Source organism: Mesocricetus auratus, unplaced genomic scaffold (genome assembly GCF_017639785.1).
Source record: "Mesocricetus auratus isolate SY011 unplaced genomic scaffold, BCM_Maur_2.0 Super-Scaffold_100011, whole genome shotgun sequence".
In the NCBI taxonomy this organism is placed as follows: Eukaryota; Metazoa; Chordata; class Mammalia; order Rodentia; family Cricetidae; genus Mesocricetus; species Mesocricetus auratus.
This window is the reverse complement of record NW_024429195.1, coordinates 3,862,950-3,881,502: the sequence shown is the minus strand read 5'-3', so window position 1 is coordinate 3,881,502 and position 18,553 is coordinate 3,862,950. Positions and strand designations below refer to the sequence as shown.

Genomic DNA, 18,553 nt, shown 5'->3' with positions numbered 1-18,553 from the left:
AGAGACAGCAATACTTCAGAAATTCAATAACACAGGTTATCTCCGGAGGTTTTCTGTGGTGTGCAGCCTGCAATGATTGTTTTGATGAGGAAAGCAGCAGCCATCATTGACCTGGAGTGAGTGGGCACACTGGTAAACTGCAGAGAAATTGCACAGGTAGATTCACTTTCCACGTGTGCTAGGTTTGCCGGCTGCTGGAGTGTCTGATCATTCCAGATGAACTGGTTATTGACCTCAGTGAGTGTGCTATTGGTGTTATGTTCAGGAAGAGGTCTCCTGTACGAATTTGTTCAAGGCTATCATCCACTTTTTCTTCTAAGAAGTTCAGTGTGACTGGATTTATGTTGAGGTCTTTGGTCCATTTGGACTTAAGTTTTGTGCATGGCGATAGACATGGATCTATCTACATTCTTTTACATGCCAGCATCCAATTATGACAGCACCATTTGTTGAAGATGCTTTCTTTTTTCCATTGTATATTTTTTAGTTTCTTTGTTGAAGATCAGATGTTCATACACGTATGGGTTAATATCAGGGTGTTCAATTGCATTCCATTGGTTTACCTGTTTATTTTTGTGCCAATATCAAACTGTTTTCAGGACTACAGCTCTATAATAGAGCTTGAAGTCAGGGATGGTGATGCCTCCAGATGTTGCTTTCTTAAATAAGGTTGTTTTGGCTATCGTGGGTCTTTTGTTTTTCCATACAAAGTTGATTATTGCTCTTTCAAGGTCTGTGAAGAATTTTGCTGGTAATTTTAATGGGGATTGTATTGAATCTGTAGATTGCTTTTGGCAGGATTGCCATTTTTACTACGTTGACCCTAACTATCCAAGAGCATGGGAGATCTTTCCATTTTCCGATGTCTTCTTTAATTTCTTTCTTTAAAGACACAAAGTTCTTGCCATACAGGTCTTTTACTTGTTTGGTTTATGTTGTTTGTGGCAATTGTAAAGGGTGATGTTTCTCTGATTTCTTTCTCAGCCCTTTTATTGCCTGTATATAGTTGGGCTACTAATTTTCTTGAGTTGATCTTGTATCCTGCCAATTTGTTGTAAGTATTTATCAGCTGTAGGAATTCCCTGGTATAGTTTTTTTTGAATCACTTATGTAAACTATCATATCATCTGCAAATAATGAAAGTTTGACCTCTTCCTTTCCAATTTGTATCCCATTGCTCTCCTTTTGTTGTCATATTGGTCTAGCTAGAACTTCAAGTACAATATTGAAGAGGTATGGAAAGAATGGACAGCCTTGTCTTGTTCCTGATTTTAGCGGAATTGCGTTGAGTTTCTGTCCATTTAGTTTGATGTTGGCTGTTGGTTTGCTGTATATAGCTTTTATTATTTTTAGGTTTGTTCCTGTTGTTCCACATCTCTCCAAGATCTTTATCATGAAGGGGTGTTGGATTTTGTCAAAGGCTTTTTCTGCATCTAGTGAGATGATCATGTGATTTCTGTTTCTCAGCTTGTTTATATGGGGGATTACACTGATGGATTTTCATATGTTGAACCATCCCTGCATCCCTGGGATGAAACCTACTTGATCATGCGTAGTGATGAATGATTGTTTTGATGTGTTCTTGTATTGTCAACACCAGAGATTCTCTCTTCCATCTTTTGTATTCTGTTGGTAATGCTTGCATCTGTAGTACCTGACTGTTTGCCCAGCTTTTCTATTTCCTGCCTTCCTCCAGATTGTGTTTTTTTATTGTCTCTATTTCAGTTTTCAACTGTTGCGCTGTTTGAATTGTTTCTTGCAATTTTTGCTTTGTCTTTTGGTCCATTTGTTGCATTTTTTGAATTTTTGGTTTGTTTTTTCTTCCATTTCTTGCATTTTTTTTCTTCCATTTCTTTGAGTGATTTTCCATATCATTTTTGAGGGCCTCTATCATTTTCATGAAGTTGTTTTTAAAGTCATTCTCTTTTGCTTCATTTGCATTGGAATATTGGAGTCTTGCTGGTGTGGAGTCTCTAGAATCTGGTGGTATCATATTTGTTTTTCTGTTGCTGAGTGTGTTTTTGTATTGTATCTTTCCTATCCCTTCTTCTAGTGGGTACAGAAAGAGCCTCTCACTGGCCTGGTGGTTAGGGTACCAGAGTTCCCTTTCAGGAAGTGCAAGCAAGTCCAATACTCCGGTAGTTCTCCTCTTCCTGGTTCTAGTCCTGGTCCCCTGGATGGAGAAGAAGACCGGGAATCTGTGGTGCGTAGCCTCCCATCTGGAGGGGAGACTCAGTGGCAGTCTCCAGGCACTGGAAGGCAGGTCTGGATACATGGCCTGGTTTACCTGGTCCCGTTGGTGGAAAAGAAGACCAGGAATTTTGGGTGTGTAGGCTCCCGCTGGGAGGGGAGGCTCTGTCTTTTTATTAAATTCTAAATGCAATATAAGCAACGAGAAATATTATGTGTTGTCTTGCACTGTATATCCACCAACTTTGATGACACAGGCATGAATGCGTTTGGATAAATTTGCATTATTGTAGATTTGATAGTTCCCAGTTCCAGTTCTGTCCTAAAATTTCGTATTACAGTTTCAAAAGATTTATCAAATTCATTGTTTTCTATGACACTTATAAAGATTTTTGGGTTGACATGATGCTTTGAATTTGTTTTGTATGCATTCTCTCCGTACATTTGTAAAATTTGAGTCTTAAGTCTCCATTTATCTAGTGATAATCATCTAGACACCTGTTTTGCCTCAGCACTCAACATAATAAAGCATATTCTGCATTTATCATCCTGCTCACAGGGTATTCCTACTGTTTTAATCTATCCCCTTTTCAACTGGGCTGGTCCCAAGGAGGCCAAGGAAGGGCTTCAACTCAGTGCATCATATTGGCTACACGTTTTAGAATGACAAGCATTGGAAGTTCTGTTGGATTACTTGGGTGTAACATGCATTCTTCCCACCAGCTGCCTGGGTCCCGCCACTGTCTCAGCCCCCAAATAACCCAGGAGACACCATAGTAATTATGAAGTTGTTGGCCACTTGCTATGTAGCTCTGACTTAATTATTAACCAGCAATTACTAATATATATTTTTATAAGGACTTATCTTTCTGAGGATGACATCCTGACACATCCTATCCTCCAGGGATCACAAGGCGACTCTCCACTCTTGACTACAATTCCCAGAATCCTCCTAGACTCCTAGTCCCACCTATCTTGCTTCCCCATTGGCCAACAGTGCTTTATTTATCAACCAGTAGGACAACATATACACAGAAGGCCTTCTCCCATCACTTGGGGGTTACCAAATCCAGTTTGGGGATTTGTCAGGTCCCATTGGCTGGGGAGACGTCATGAAGCGATTTCTAAAAGGCTTCAAGTGAATTTGACTTGAAGAGACTGCCTGTGGTTCTACAAGAATGTTGGCCTCTGTCAAAAGAATCTGAGTTACATACCACTGAAAACCCAGAAGCAAAAGCCTTCTTCCGGTTCAGCTTGTGCACATTACTGGACTTTGGGGGGGCTCTGGGGGAGAAATAGTCTTGAGAGTATCAAATGTCTCTTTCCTCATCCAGTCACCCCTCTGTCTGTCTATATTACTATTATCATGTCTCCCTGTATACGATTCCCTCCGTGAGTAAAGGTGGGATTTGTCTTGGATTCGGACACCCCATCCACTTAGAGAATTGAACCATGGCTTGGTGTAATTATATGCAATATAATGAATGTCAGAATCTCTATGTGCAAACTTCTTACATTAACTGAATAAGAAAAAAGCAGCAATCAAGTTAATTGCTTTCTGTTGAGCTGGGCTTGAATTACAGAGAGGCATGGAGAAGGCTGTCTAGTAGATGTGATCTTTGGAGCCCGGGAAGAACAACCCTCCCAGGAAAGTGACAACATAATTACACAGACCCAACCTCTTGCTTTGTGATACTTGCAGTATTTGAATGTACATCTGGACATAGATTCAATAATTGGATAATTAGATCTATCTGAGGGCAACAAACTGCTGTGATTTTCACTGAATACTGATAGCCAATACCAGACTGTTTGGAAACCCGGTATAAGAAAGAGGTGAGGGAGGCTGACATGTCACCGTGTTTTGTTTCAGGGCTTTAATGTGTTTAGTGGAGAAAACTGAAGCAGAAGGAGGGTCTTCTCATTCTGCATTCCTTCCTCTTTCTGGATCTGATTGTGGGTGAGCCTACAATTTTGCACTTCTGTAGTATGTGTGTGTCTGAAACACTTGTGTGTTTACTCTTCTTCAAGTTTCAAAGTTTTAGCTAAATATTTCATCCAGTGGTGTGGTCTTCACAATTTTAATTTTATTGAGCATTCTTTTTCTAGTTGAACCCATTCTAGCTGCTGTATCCTGCTCATTTGTTTGAGTACATTGCAGATTGTTTTTGCAGTTCATGAACACTTAGAAAGCCTTGCAGTCTTCATTATTTCAGAAAGATTGCCACAATGCATAGCTGTATCTCCTGCTCCCTTGTGGAAAATCTCACTGCAGAGCTATGCATTCATGCTCTGCCCATATTCCTATGTGTCTGTTGTGTCCACCAGCTGTGTTGTTGATGCTGACACTCTCTGTGGGAGTTGTGTTTCCTCGAGGGATGCCAAATCAGACAGATGAAAGCACAAGAATTCTGAATTTATTTTTATCAAATTAATGCTTACGACTGGATTCATCTGAATCAGCGTCTCTCCTGGATAGTAGATTATTCACTGATTTCTTAGTCATCCCTTCTTTTCTGGTTATTTTCAGTGATCATACCTTACTTCATCCCAGCTGAAGCTTAATCACTATGGGAAAGCTTCCCACCCTCCGGGAGAACACAGAGGCTTACTGTAGATGCCGAGAGAGAAGTCAGCAGCATGACCTGCTCTTTTCTCCCTAACATTTCAGGGGAAATGTGTCCAGGGCACTATCTGGATTTGCCTTTCTGAAATCTCCCTCTTGTCTTTTCCTCTCGGCCTAGCTCCTCTATCACTGGCCAGTTGGAAAGATAGCCAGGGAGACACAGAGGCTGGCTCACATGGCTGATCCTCTGTAGGTAGCTGAGAGCTGGACAGTGAGGATTTTCTGTTTTCCGGCTTCTGTCTCCTGCTGTATTTTCTCTCTTTACCCTCCCTCCTCTCTTTCCCTCTGTCCTTTACTCCTCCCATCTCCTCTGCATTCTTATTCTCATCTTCTCCCTCCTCTGCTCCAGAGTATCTTACCTCCTTCTCTTCCCTCTACCTCATCTTCCTTCTTTAAGCAATTTTGTTGTGTACATCCGTTGCACACGATACTGTTACATAAGGACATCTTTATAGAAGCAATAGACATACACTGAGCATATCACACTTTCCCTTCCCATACTTTCCTTTGTTCAGATAGATGGTTTTGTTTCTACCTTCATATATGCATACATAAATTAAATGTAAATCTAAAATTCAGGAGCCACAAGTCAGAGAAAACACGCGTATTTGTCCTTCCGAGACTGATCTAATTCATTTAATCATCCCCCCAGCTGCATCCACTTTCTTGCAAAGACCACCACTATTTCGCACAGCTGAAAAAAATCCACTGTGTATGTAGTACATTGTTGGGGGGAAGTCCTGTGCATTTGTCAATAAAGCACTGCTGGCCAATAGGAATCTAGCTAGGTGGGACTAGGAGTCCAGGAGAACTCTGGGAAGGAGAAACACAGAGAGTCGAGATGTAACCGCCATGGGGTAGGAAGCCCGGAAAGTTCTCCGGTAAGAGAAATACTTAGATTAACAATTATGGGGTAATTACTTAAGTCAGAGCTAGCCAGTAAGAGACAAGCAAGGCCAACAGCTTCATAATTAATATAGTCTCCTGTGTGTTTATTTGGGACTCATGCAGCTCTGGAACCAGGCTGGAGGGAAGGCTCCTCTCAAGGAAAAGGCTTCCCTTTACAGTACATTCTTTAGCCAGCCTTCTCTTACAAAATAAATGTAAAATGAGGCTACGGTGAACAGGATTGTTTTCTGCAAGAGCAGTCACTGTTCTTACCCACTGAGCGATCTCACCAGCCTAGGATTGTTTTCTGGATCTATTTTGCAGCACGTGTGATAGCGTGTGGGAAGCCTGTTGATTTTTCTCTCTGCTGATTTTGTGCCCTGACAAGAGGCCGAAAGTGTTGATCAGCTGTATGCACTTTCTGATGGAGTCCTCGGGATTTCCGGCAGAGAATCTTACCATCTGTAAATAAGGGTAATTTGACTTGTTTTCCTATTTGTCCCCACATATTGCCTTTGTTTCATTGCTCTGGCTATGACATCAGGTACTGTATCACATGGAAGTGTAGAAAGTGGCCACCACTGTCTTATGCCAAATTTTAGCGGAAATGCTCTGAGTTTCTCTTTACCGAAGAGTTGCCTATGGATTTGCGCAGTTAGCCTTTGTTATGTTGAGAAACGCTCCTAGTCACTTCAAAGCTCTAGCATGAAAAAGCTTTTGTTACAACTCTACAGAATCTATTCACGTAACTATGAGATTTCTATTCTCAAGTACATTTTGTAGTATATGACATCTGTTGAGTTACTTATGCTCAACCATATATATATATATATATATATACACACACACACACGCATATATATATATATCTGTAACAAAGCCAACTTGATTATGGTGAAGATTTATTTTATATGTTTATATGTTCTGGATTTCAGTTTCTAATCACTTTATTGAGAATTTTTGCATCTGAGTTTCTTGCTGACTACAACTTCTTCTTGCTGTATTTTGGTATCAAATTAATGGTAATTTCATAAAAAGAGTTTAGTTTAGTAGCATTGCTGCCTTTTATATTTATGAAATAGTCTGAGACTCATTGCTTTTAGTTCTTTAATAGTCTAATAGACTTCATCAGTGAATCCATGTGGACGTGGATTTTTTTATGTTGGAAGATTTGTTTATTATTGTTAATGGCAGTTCAATGATGTCACCTGCTATAGATCTGTTTAAATTGTCTATCTCATCTTGTTTTAATTTTGTCCCATTATTTTCCCCTAGAATAAATTCAAACACACATTTACATGGCACATAGACATGCACACATACCATTATTCAGAGTCCAGCTGAATTTTGAAGTTTATATTGGGGAATCTTCTGTTATTTTGATAGGCTTGCCTTTACATAGGACTTACTATTTCTCTGTTACCATTTTTTGTTCAATTTATTTGCTCTGCCATCTGCTTTTTAAACTATTTTCTGCCTTGAAGATATCCTTCTCTGATTTTTTTGTCTGTTTGGTGATCTAAACTTCTCCTGAACCCAGATGGCATCTTTTTCTTTTGATTTGTAAAATTTTCTTCTGTGAAATACTGAAAATATTTCTCTATTCCTTTAGTTTGGAAGTCTTCTTATATCTGGTTTATTTGTATGGTCTTTTTTATAGTGCTCACAGATCTCAAATGTTCTGTTCATATCATTATTGATTCATTTCTTTTCATTGTCTAAATGTTATGATTGATTTACCTTGCCTTTCAGCATGAATACACTGTCCTTCCTTGATCTGCTATATTGGTTATTTTCCACAGAACATTGATTTGACTTCTTGGACTTTTCATTTCCAGTTTTTCAATGTGATATTTTAAGTATTTCTATTTCATTATTGAATCCCACTTTAATACTCTGTGTTGGTTTCTTTATTTCTTTCAGCTGTTTCTTTGTGTTCTCTTGGAGTTCATTCAGGAATTTATTTCTGTCCTCTTTGATTTCATTGACTATACTTACAATTACTCTTTTGAATTTCTTTCCTAAGATCTCATGTAGTTCATTATCATTGGAGGACATTTTTGTGGGATAAGTAATTTTTAGATAAGTAATTTTGCCTTAGTTTTTAATGTTTCCTGTGCATTATGCATTGGGACCAGAGTATCTGGGTTAGGTCATTATATGAATTATTTTTTAAAATTATCATTTTTTCTTATAGTTCAAGAGAGACTCTATTGTGGGGCTGTGTGGTGATACATTTTTTTCTGAAAATACCTCCTGCACATAGAAAATCTGAACTTTTCTTAAACATGGCAGCCAAATTGATAATGTCTTGAGATTAGATAAAACTATGTACTCAGTCTAAGATAATTGCCTTTAAGGAAACGAATAATCAGTTTTACTATTCCTTTAACCAGTTTTTACAATCCAAGTCAAATGTATAGTTTTTTCTTTTTAGGTTTTATTTATTTATTTTTTTGTTGATTGGTTGGTCTTTGGAGACAGGGTTTCTCCATATAGCTCTGGCTTCCTAGGACTTAATTTTGTAGAACAAGCTGGTCTTGAACTAAAAAAGATCTGCCTGCCTCTACCTCCTGAGTGCTGGGATTAAAAGGTATGCACCACCACCAACTGGCTTAATAATTTATTATTCATTTTTATTTCATGTGCCTTGGTGCTTTGTCTGCATGTATAAGGATGCTGAATCCCCTGGAGCTGGAATTAACAAACATTTAAAGATGGGATTTGCCTGCGATTTTAGAATTCTCACTGTCAGAATCAACAGAAGCCTACCTGTGTCTTCTCTTAGTCAAAGGCAGATCTCAATGATTTCTGATCAGTTCCTTGTGTTTTGAAATATGTGGTGCAACCTCTCACTGCTGCTGCTGTACACACTCCCTGTGGGATTTTGTTTCGGTTCTTTTCTTTATGCTCCCTTGCTCTTATGAGGGTTTGGAGATTTACAGACAAAACGTCAAGTGCCCAGATCTTTCACAAATCATGCACTGGCTTTCAGTAGACAAGCTTGGCTTGTGTAACGGAGAAGACACAGCAGGGAGAGAAGTAGAAGACAGATGAAAAGTCACGGGCAACAGAGAAGGTTTGGCCTAGGCAATGGTTGCTGTGGTAAAAGTACTAAGAAGAGACTCCCCCTTTGAAAAATCTCAGTACTATTATTATTGTTATTATTATTATTGTTGCTATTATTACTACTATATATTAGTGTGTGTGTGTGTGTGTGTGTGTGTGTGTGTGTGTGCGCGTGCGTGTGTGTTCACAGAGTCCCTCTCTTTCCTCCAGGAATTGTTTCGTTGAATATTTGCTCAGTTTCTTTTGGCAATGGTCTCACCTAGATGAGTTGCGATTTTTCCTTGTTGAGTTATCGTCTCTCAGTTCTAGTTGAATGTTAGAGGTGTTCATCCTCTCATACTGTGGGAGCTACCACGCGCTAGACACAGAGAGGTTTCTACTATGTAGACTCTGCTGCAAAGGCAGGAGGCTGCCATTCACCTGCTGAGGTACTGTGTGTTGTCACTACCCCTAACTTTATGCATTTCATACTAGCAAGGACTGTTGATTATTATGTTCTTGTACCCTCCAAGTCCTGGTACAGGGAATTTTCGTTCTCTTACTCACTCTTCCTTGGCTTTTCTAGGATTAGGAACAACTTCCACTTCACAAAGGTACAGGTGTAAATGGTAAAACCACGCTAGTTCCTCTTCTAATCCATTACTGACCTTGGGATTGAGACTTGGATACAGCTCCATGATGATTTTTTTTTATGTCAGGGTGTGCGCAAAGTCTCACTATACTTGTAGATTTCAAGGAGGACAAATAACTTCGAGTTGAGATTGGAGGAGAAAGGAATATCATGTAACCATCTCAGAATTCCCTCTTTAAAAGCTATCTCCTTTGTCATAACCCCCCCAAAAAAGCTCCTTCTTGCTACTTCCTGTCAAAAAGTTGCTAACCTCACCTCTCTGAGTGTAGGTTAATTTTATTTAGCTAATTAAAGTAACACATCTTTACAGAGTAAAACAAATATCCCACAGCAAAAGGGCTGGAGATATTTTACAATGAGCAAGAGCTCTTGCTCTGCAAACTTGAGGAGCCAAGTTCAAATCCCAATAACCACATAAAAAAAACTGCATAGCTATGCATGCTTGTAAAAATTAGCATCAGGAGGGCGAACAAGACAGACAGATCCCAAACACTTTGTTGGTTAGCCCGTCTAGCAGAAAGGTTAAGTTTCTGGTCCAGTGAGAGACCCTGTCTCAAAGCATTTGAAGTCATGATGTGGCATCTGCATGTGCATGCCCAGTTATACATAACCATACACTCACTTCATGAAACACACACACACACACACACACACACACACACACACACACACACTCTCTCTCTCTCTCTCTTTGGGAGGAAAAGAACATTAGATATCCGTGTGACCTAATGTGCTTCTGTAGTTTGTTGAAAAGTGTGAAGAAGCATGTATTAGAGATGTTCTTGAGTCTACAGCCCCATCAATAGAAGAATAAAAGCTTATCTGTGTGGGCATCACATTTTTTGTAATCTGGTAGCTTTGTCGTAGCCAAGTCTTGTAGAATTTCAGAGAAAGTGGGGGGCAGGGATAGTAAAGCGAATTTTGCACACTGTCATAAACATGGGCAAGCACTAGGTACTTTTTTTTTATAAACCTGTCTTCACTAAAAGTATATTCTGGGTGCGGATGATTCAACAATACCGACACCATGGCTCATTGTCAGTGTTTTATGGTTTGCAGTGTGTCTGTTCTGGGTCTTTCTTTTTAAACGTGTCATAGTTATTTCTCGACTGACAGCATACCCCTGAGTAATACTGATAAGTTTTAGACTGATCCTGTAATGCTCAATCAGTTGGGTTTTTTTCCCCCGACCAGTTAACTCTAATGTTCTTTATGGAAGGCATGTGTAAGGAAACTAGCAGGTGTGCACTCTGGAGTTGGTAGGAAATATTGTGGGAGAATTGGAATGTGACTGTGGGCATTCTCAGTGCTTGGATGTATGAAGTGACAGGCAGCAAGTCCTTTTGTTCTTTCCTGGAATGAGCTGTTGACAGAGTGAGTGTGGATGATCTAAAGCACTTGCATTTGACTTGGAGACTGTTTCATGACTCGAGGTACTTAGATGTTCTTGTTCAGATTCAACTCCAATCATCCCTCAGCTGAATCATTTTCTAAACTTATTTCAAGCAATTGATTTCACAGCAACAATACATTAATCTTTATGATGTCAAAGCCATTATTAATAATAAAGTCTTTGCACGTAGTGCTCTGAGTAACCTACAATTCCATTATAAGATGAACGGCATGCACACAGCTTCACTGTTGGTAAGACAATGCACGAGGAAAATACGTGTTTTCTGTTTTCTTTTTCTAAAAAATGTATTCTCTTTGCGTTCTCTAAAAAATTCTGTTTAATATTTCAACTGTTCTTCCTTCAAATATGAATAAATGTGACAAGAAAGGTCTTTGAGCTATTGAACAGTATGATGCAAAATCCCAGGGAATTACACAAAATGAGAATGTATTTCACTTTTCATTTCAATCATGAAAAGGTGATACCTGTGTTTCTAAACAATATAGTTAATTCTTAACAATATTTTTTTGTAACTTGAGGCTTTCCTGAAACCTTTGGTTATGGTCTCTACAAAGGAGTGGTTGAAAAACAAATCTGGATTTTTTTTCTCTAATGGGTGTAATCTATCTGTTCATATAGTGATTTATATTATTCATGGTTCATATTAAGAAATGAAATAAAATCTAGGAAAAATCACATTTCTCAATGTCTCAGTTGTTGGTAGATTTTAATGATGAGCAGGTAACAATACAGTCCATTTGAAGTTATTTATTTAGTGAGTCATTGAAAGAGGGACGACATTTTGTCACTTCCAAAGTTCTTCTCAACACAATGGATTTTATGAGTTCTTCATGTGCAATCATAGGACAGTGGAACATACACATACATATTCAAAACAGTCTGCTTCTATGGTTGCTTCATGTTGCCATGGATTCAAAAGAAGCACTTGAGAATTCACAGTCCCTTCTCTGAGTAGTTCATGGCTTTGAAAAGGTCCAGGCTGACTGTGGTGGTGACACCAGGGCCTTTCAGGGCTCATCAGAGCTGTGCTTATGTCCTGTCCAGATTTGTTCACAGATATTTAGCTGCCACAGAGCAGCTGTTGAATATTTATACAAAGAAAGCCCTGGAAACCCAGAACAGATTTCTCTCAGGCAGATTCCAGGATTCATGTTTCAACTAGCTTGTCAGTTTTAAAAATTGATCCCCAAATACAAAGCATGCGTATGAACATTGGGAAGGCTCTTCCAACTGTCCTTTCTCAGTCCCTTGCTGCAGCACCCCTATGCCCTTTGGATGCCATTGGGATGCATAGCCATCGTCACCGACTCCTTCCTGGAGGCACGAAGCTAGGTCTCATTTACCCCTGTGTTTTCAATGCCTACTCGGGACCTGCGCCGCCCTGAGAGAATGCCTATTTATTCAGTCAACCATCAGTTTACATTCAGGAAAGAGAAAATTTCCAAAGAAGATGAGAAGTTAGCGTTTGAGCATCTGTAGGCAAAGTATCAGCTTTCTTAAGTGAGCCACTAATTGTCATCTGTTTGATTCTATGGCTGTTTTCATTCTTCTCTCAAGTGATTGTCTACTAAAGTCTTCCTGAAAACAGAGAAGAATGGACAAACGTTCCCAGACACTGTAAAAAGGATTGCTATAATTTCGATCTTTCTTTAAAACATTTTTCTTTATTATTTACTTATATGCCTGTTTGTGTATTCACACAAGTGTGCGGGAGTCCGTAGAGGTCAGAAGAGGGAGCTGGTGGTTTTGGATACATTTAATCTCAAGATGTGTAAGACTTAGTTGGAAGCAACCAGGATCTAAGAGACGTCTGTTTATTGATACAACGCACAATGCTTTATAAATATTTTGAAATAAGCAAGGGTCTCATTCTTGTCTAGTAGTTGTCCATCCTCACTGAGGCTGTAATTCTGTTTGACCTTAGTGAGACAACCACTAATCTAATGCTTCTTCTGACGGTCATGGGATGGCTACCAGTACAGCGGTAACATGTAAAGAATTAAACTGTGATAACACTTAAAATAAGGGTTAGAGATTCAAGAGTCTCAGTGTGTCTGCATGAATGGGTGGTGTTGTAATTTTCATTTGAGGAATAGATCTTGAATCTACCTCATTATCGGGCATCATTATCACTCAATCACTGGACAACGTAGGCTGTATATGAATCAGTCTTGCCTCCTGAATGTTCCTTTCATTATAACTTTTCCTGATAAAACTAGGTAGCAGTCAATCGGGGATGCCACAGTCTAGAAAGAGTTTATACCTGGGGTGATTTGAATATGGTTTCTCATCCTTGACTCTTTCCCTCTTTCCCTCTCCCTCCCCCACCCTGTCCTTTGTTCCCAAACAACAGCATCCCGTATGCCAAGCTGGATGCCACACAGCCAAAGACGACCTTGAACTTCGGATCCTCCTATTCTGTCCTCAATTTGTGGCTTTTAAAAATGCAAAACAATGTGTTGTAATCACTGCACCGCAATCACTGAGAGACTTTTTTCAATTAATTTTTCAGGGCGTTGTTTTGGCAGGCTTTTATAGGCTGTGACTTCAAGGACAGTGACTCCAAGGACGGCTGCCAGCTGCAGTCTGAATGGATTTAGCACACACAGACTTAACCAGGGCCACTGTGAATCTCAAGGCTCACTCTCCTAAATCTCGCAGCCGACACGGCAACCTGTTGAAGGAAATATAAAAACTCGAGAAAATACATATAAAGTCAAAATGTACGGTGAATTTCTTCACTCTTAACTGTAAAAGGGTGTGGATGGTTTTCCTGCTGTGTCCCCTTCCCCAGGTTTATTTAACCTATTGCCACCAAAAAATCCATAATTAGTAATTTTTAGGTAATCGGTGTTAAAAATGATGGCAATGTTACTAATTTGTAGTTCTATTTCCATTTAAGATATTTCTGGAATTATTTTGTAGAATAAAAAAATAAAGCAGATGTAGCCATATAGTCAATTATATATAGAATTACAGATGAGACATCCATTGGTAAAACCAACTTACAGTTTTGTATTGTCCCTGAACAATTACTTTGATAATGAATTCAGCCCATGGTCAAAACTGTGGTTGTCTCACCATGGTGAGGTAAGCACCTGGGCCTTCTGGGTCCCGTACTGTATTTGCTCAACACGTCAGAATCTACCCAAGGACTTAGAACTTGGATAATGGAGTGCCAGTCTTGAAAGCTTCTTCGGAAATAAAGCCATTGTGCTGGCAAATGTGTCTGTCCATTTCTAAAGCTCTAAATCCAATTTGGGGGGGGGCTCGAGATGAAAATGCTCTATTCCTGGTACTGAGAATGTCTCTGATGAAAGTCAACTCCACAGGGGCATTGGACCAAATGCTGGGGGAACAATGCCCTTTATCACATAAAACTATGTCCCCAATTCATTCACACAGAGGTTATTTTTAAAAAGTAGGTTTCCTCGGCCAAGGTCACAAAACTTTGTGATGGCATAGGGTAATTCATGCAGTACCTTCAAAAAGCTACTTCTTCATATAAGGACACTTCTGGGGAAAAAGAAATACAGTGTTGGTCAACTCATCTGCTTTTCTTTTATGTTGGCCTCAGAAAGGGAAGGATTGGTTAACCCTGGAAGCAAAAGCAAGGCTGGTTAGAAATATGGCATCCCACTGAGAAAGGTTTGTTTTTAAAATAGGTCTTAGGATTTTTCAGAGTGGATGCTTTTACCCAGACTCTTAAATAAACATTATAGTTCAATTTGGAAGCCAATTATAATACAAAAAGAAAAAAAAGATAGCCCCTGTATTTTCCTGACAAAAGTGAAAACGATTTTCCTCTACAGTATGGTATATCACTGGAAGAGTGTTTTGCTTCTTATTTCCTAGAGGGAATGTCCCAAAGAATCCATAATTCCTTTTAATTAATTTGCCTACTTAAGAGAAAAAGGCATTGCTTCCAAAGCCTTTGTCACTCAGACTGGTGGCTCTGGAAAGGGAAGTCAACCTGGGAGACCTGCCGAGATTCTGGGACTCATGCCTTGCCTGCAAACAAGATGCCATGGTACGTATAACATGGCTGCCGGAAATGAAAGCATGTAGACCTCCAGAAGAGATGCTGTGTGTAGCCGGTGAGAGGCCGGCTTCATGCTAGCAAGGAAAGGAGGGGTAGAGTTCATCTCTCTCTAAGGCTGAGCAGGAAAATGATTCCAGTGGTTAGGGAAGCAGCACCGGGGATGGGGGGCGTGGGGGGGAACCTCCCTGTCCTCACTGCAGGTCTGTCTCCCTCCCCTTCCTTCCTCACTAATTAAAATGTAGTTTACATTCTTAAAGGGCAAAAACAAAAAAAAACAGAAACAAAAAAGATTTTTCAGCGTTCTGTCGGCTCCGATCCTAGGAAGAAAGAAGAGACGGCATCCTCAGAAGGGCCACTGATCAGACACTGTTGGCTCAGCGTTTGAAAGCCCCACACAGCGACTCCCAACTCTCAGTCTCTCCAGTCTCGGGCGACACAGCGCCCTCCTTTGGTCTCCGCAGTCACTGCACCTACACGATGCACAAACACACACACACACGCACGCACACACACACACACGGCAGGTGGCGCTCACACGTATGAAATAAACACAAAGGCTGGGAGAGAAACAAAGCTTTTGCGAAAACCAAGGGTCTGTTGACAAAGTAGGAGGAGGGCTGAGGAAGCCTGCAAGAGAGAAGGACCTGAAATCAGAACATGGGGTGGTTTGGGAAAGAATGCTCACCCCTTCCTACGCTGCCCACCCCACAGTCACATGTTTAAATGCTTAGTCATAAGGGCAGGGCGTGGCAAGACTGGAGAAGAATTTGGTGTGGCCCTGTTGGAGGAAGTGTGTCCCTGGGGGGTGGGCTTTGAGATGTCAGAAGCTTACACCAGGCCCAGTCTTTTCCAACCCACCCTGCCCTCGCCAGCAGTTCAGAATGTACTTCCTAACTACTTCTCCAAGGCCACGTGTGTGCTGCCACGCTCCCCGCCGTGAAGACTGACCATAGAAACGGAAAGCAAACCCCCGCCCCGGTTAAGCCGTTTCTTTCCTGGCAGTCTCCTTGGTCATAGGTGTTTTCTCACAGCAACAGAGGAGAGACTTAAGACAGAGCATAACAGAGCTTGCTGAAGTGACTTTCTAATTTCCCTCCCGGGACACAGAGTAGGACAGAAGGGGCTGCGTATGGAGGCAGTAGAGCAAAGAATATCCCGGCGTGAGTATCTAGTGTGTTCCCAGAAATCTTAAAGAAAAAATATATATGTATGTATGTGTATGTATGTGTGTGTGTAGTGTATGTGTATGTATGTATGTGTATGTATATATATTTTTTTCTTGTTAGTGTTACTATTTAATGTGTTAGGATAGGAGAGGACATAGCACAGAACTCAAAAATTTATGATGATAGAACCTTGTATCTAAATCTCTCACTGAAACATTCCTTCACATAAACCTCTTGAAGAAGAGGATTTTTGATAAAATTCGGGAAATTATGAAGTTTGAACCCCTTCAGCTAAGAGTAGTAAAGGCAGGGCTAGCTGAGCTAGTGGACACGCACAGGGGAGCGTGCAGGCTGTGTGCAAATATTCCTAAGAGACAGACCTTGCCCTGGGTGGCAGGGTGCATGTGGTCTAATCATCGTTTGACTTTTGCAGCCTGGATCAGGATCACACTCAGCTGCTTAGGTCTGGTACTGAATTAGCCCCCTAGCCTCCTTCCTATGCACTCGTGATACAGCATTACTTTCTTGATAGTTTGACTATTTATGTTCTCGGTTGTCTGGTTTTTTAATTTCACGTTTTTCCCCTGCCCCAAAATAGCTGAATGTCTTTGTGTGGGGGGAAGCAGACCTTCTGAGAGCTTGGCTCAGTCTCCTGTACCAAGATTTCCCTGTTTCATCTCTCCCCACTAACTTTGTAAGCAGGAACAAATTTATCTGGTTTTTGTTTTTTAAAAAAATCATCAATTCATTCTGAATTTCATACAATGTGCTTTGAGTGTTTTCGTGTCTGCTTCTCCCTAACTCCTCCTAGGTTCACTCCCATCGTACCCCAGTGCTCCCTCCCTGTGAAGCAGACCAACAAAGAGACTGTCATGAGGTCTGAGGAGTTTGACAGCTATATGACATATACAGAATACTATACTGGCAGATACTGAGGCAGCACCGAATATGAATTCACTGCTGCTATTATCCCTACAGCAAAGCATTCGTGTTCATCAACTGTCAGACAGAATTGAACTCTAAATATAGGCTTCATTTTTTTTAATCTCATGTGATTTTACCCAGTTAATTAAATTTAACTTTGGATTATCTTTTTTTGTATGATACATTTTTTTTAAGTTGATGATTTCTTGATAAAAGGCAGAGGATGCGGGATTCTAGAACTGACCGTGACAGGCATGAGAAGTAAAATTCCTCTCAGAGAAGGTCTCATGAGTCAGGAAGATGGCTTAGAAGTGGCTTTAGTTTGTCCACCAAAGGCTCTTGTGTTGGAAGCTTGACCCTTGTTGTGGGGAATCTGAGAGTGGGGTGGAGTTTGGAGAGTGCTGAGGATGCAGTCCTGTGGAGGAATCAGAATGATTCCTGTGGGAGCCTCAGCTCCTATGCGAGCGCTGTTATAAAAGATGCAGCCTTGGCCTTGGATGTCTTTCTGTGGTTTTTTTCTGTGTGATAACGGCATGGGATCTCCACCAGAGTTAAGGTGATGACTAGTGCCATGCTTTTGGCACGACACACTTAGGAGCTGAATAAACCTCTCTCCTTTAGGAAGTTTTCAAGCCTCGGGTATTTACTATGGCGACAGATAAAATGATTTGAAGTGACAAGACATAATGACTCCTCTACTTCTAATATGCCTAAACTGTGATGGCAAAACCAAGAAAGAGTATCTGTTTGCATTAGCAGCAAATTAGCCTGGGTGGCTCCTGAGTTCTTGTTACTCATATATGCATGTGTATTTTGTTACGAAATATGAATTTGATGAACATAAACATGTACCTATATCTGGATAAAAATAAAGGATATAGGTTGTGATATAAATTTAGTGTACCTCTGTTGTGGTGCAGAGAACTCAACCCAGGGTCTTGCATATTCTAGACAAGAGCTCCAACACCTAGCTACTCCTTGCCTTCATATTGATTTTTTTAAACTTATTTCTTCCAATGTGCATACATTTATGGGTATGTACTACCAAGCAAAAACGCAACATTAATTTTGTTTGTTTTAGGCTAACTACTTTGAACTAAACAAACACTAAAGAAATGTACTTTGAATGAATAAACATGCAGCTATAATGAAAGAATAGCATTATTTTTCATATACATACTACACTGTATTCTATAATCTCTTGAGACTGGAAATTGGGTTGCTTTCAGATACCATTGAACATTTCTGTATAGATTACCAGAAATGTAACTAGGATCAAAGCCTGCCTGGAAATGAATTTTCATATTCAAAGATGTGTACATGTATTTCAGTTGTTCTCTAGAAAAAATTATGCCTCCTCATAGCATTTTTAATACTATGCCTTATTTATAGTAATTAAAAGTTGTGTTTTTTTCTGATTACCTGGCACTATATTTTCACAGCAAATGCATTTTCTGTCTTTCATGTTAATGTATTAATTTTCTTCAAGCGACTCCAGCTATTTCTGTAGTTTATTAGCTGCACAGTTTTAGGAACATGATTCCTCCTTGATAATTACTTAACATGTCTTCATCAATTTAAAAATATTGAAATGTTTTACATA

General features: G+C 40.0%; 1 long non-coding RNA gene across 1 annotated transcript; it reads left to right on the top strand.

Moving 5' to 3' along the window:
* The first annotated feature begins 5,648 nt into the window (after nt 1-5,648).
* Nucleotides 5,649-18,304, top strand: LOC121143157. Its single transcript, XR_005880285.1, has 3 exons — nt 5,649-5,697; nt 6,029-6,178; nt 13,331-18,304. It is a non-coding gene; the product is annotated as an uncharacterized LOC121143157 (long non-coding RNA).
* The last annotated feature ends 249 nt before the right edge of the window (nt 18,305-18,553 follow it).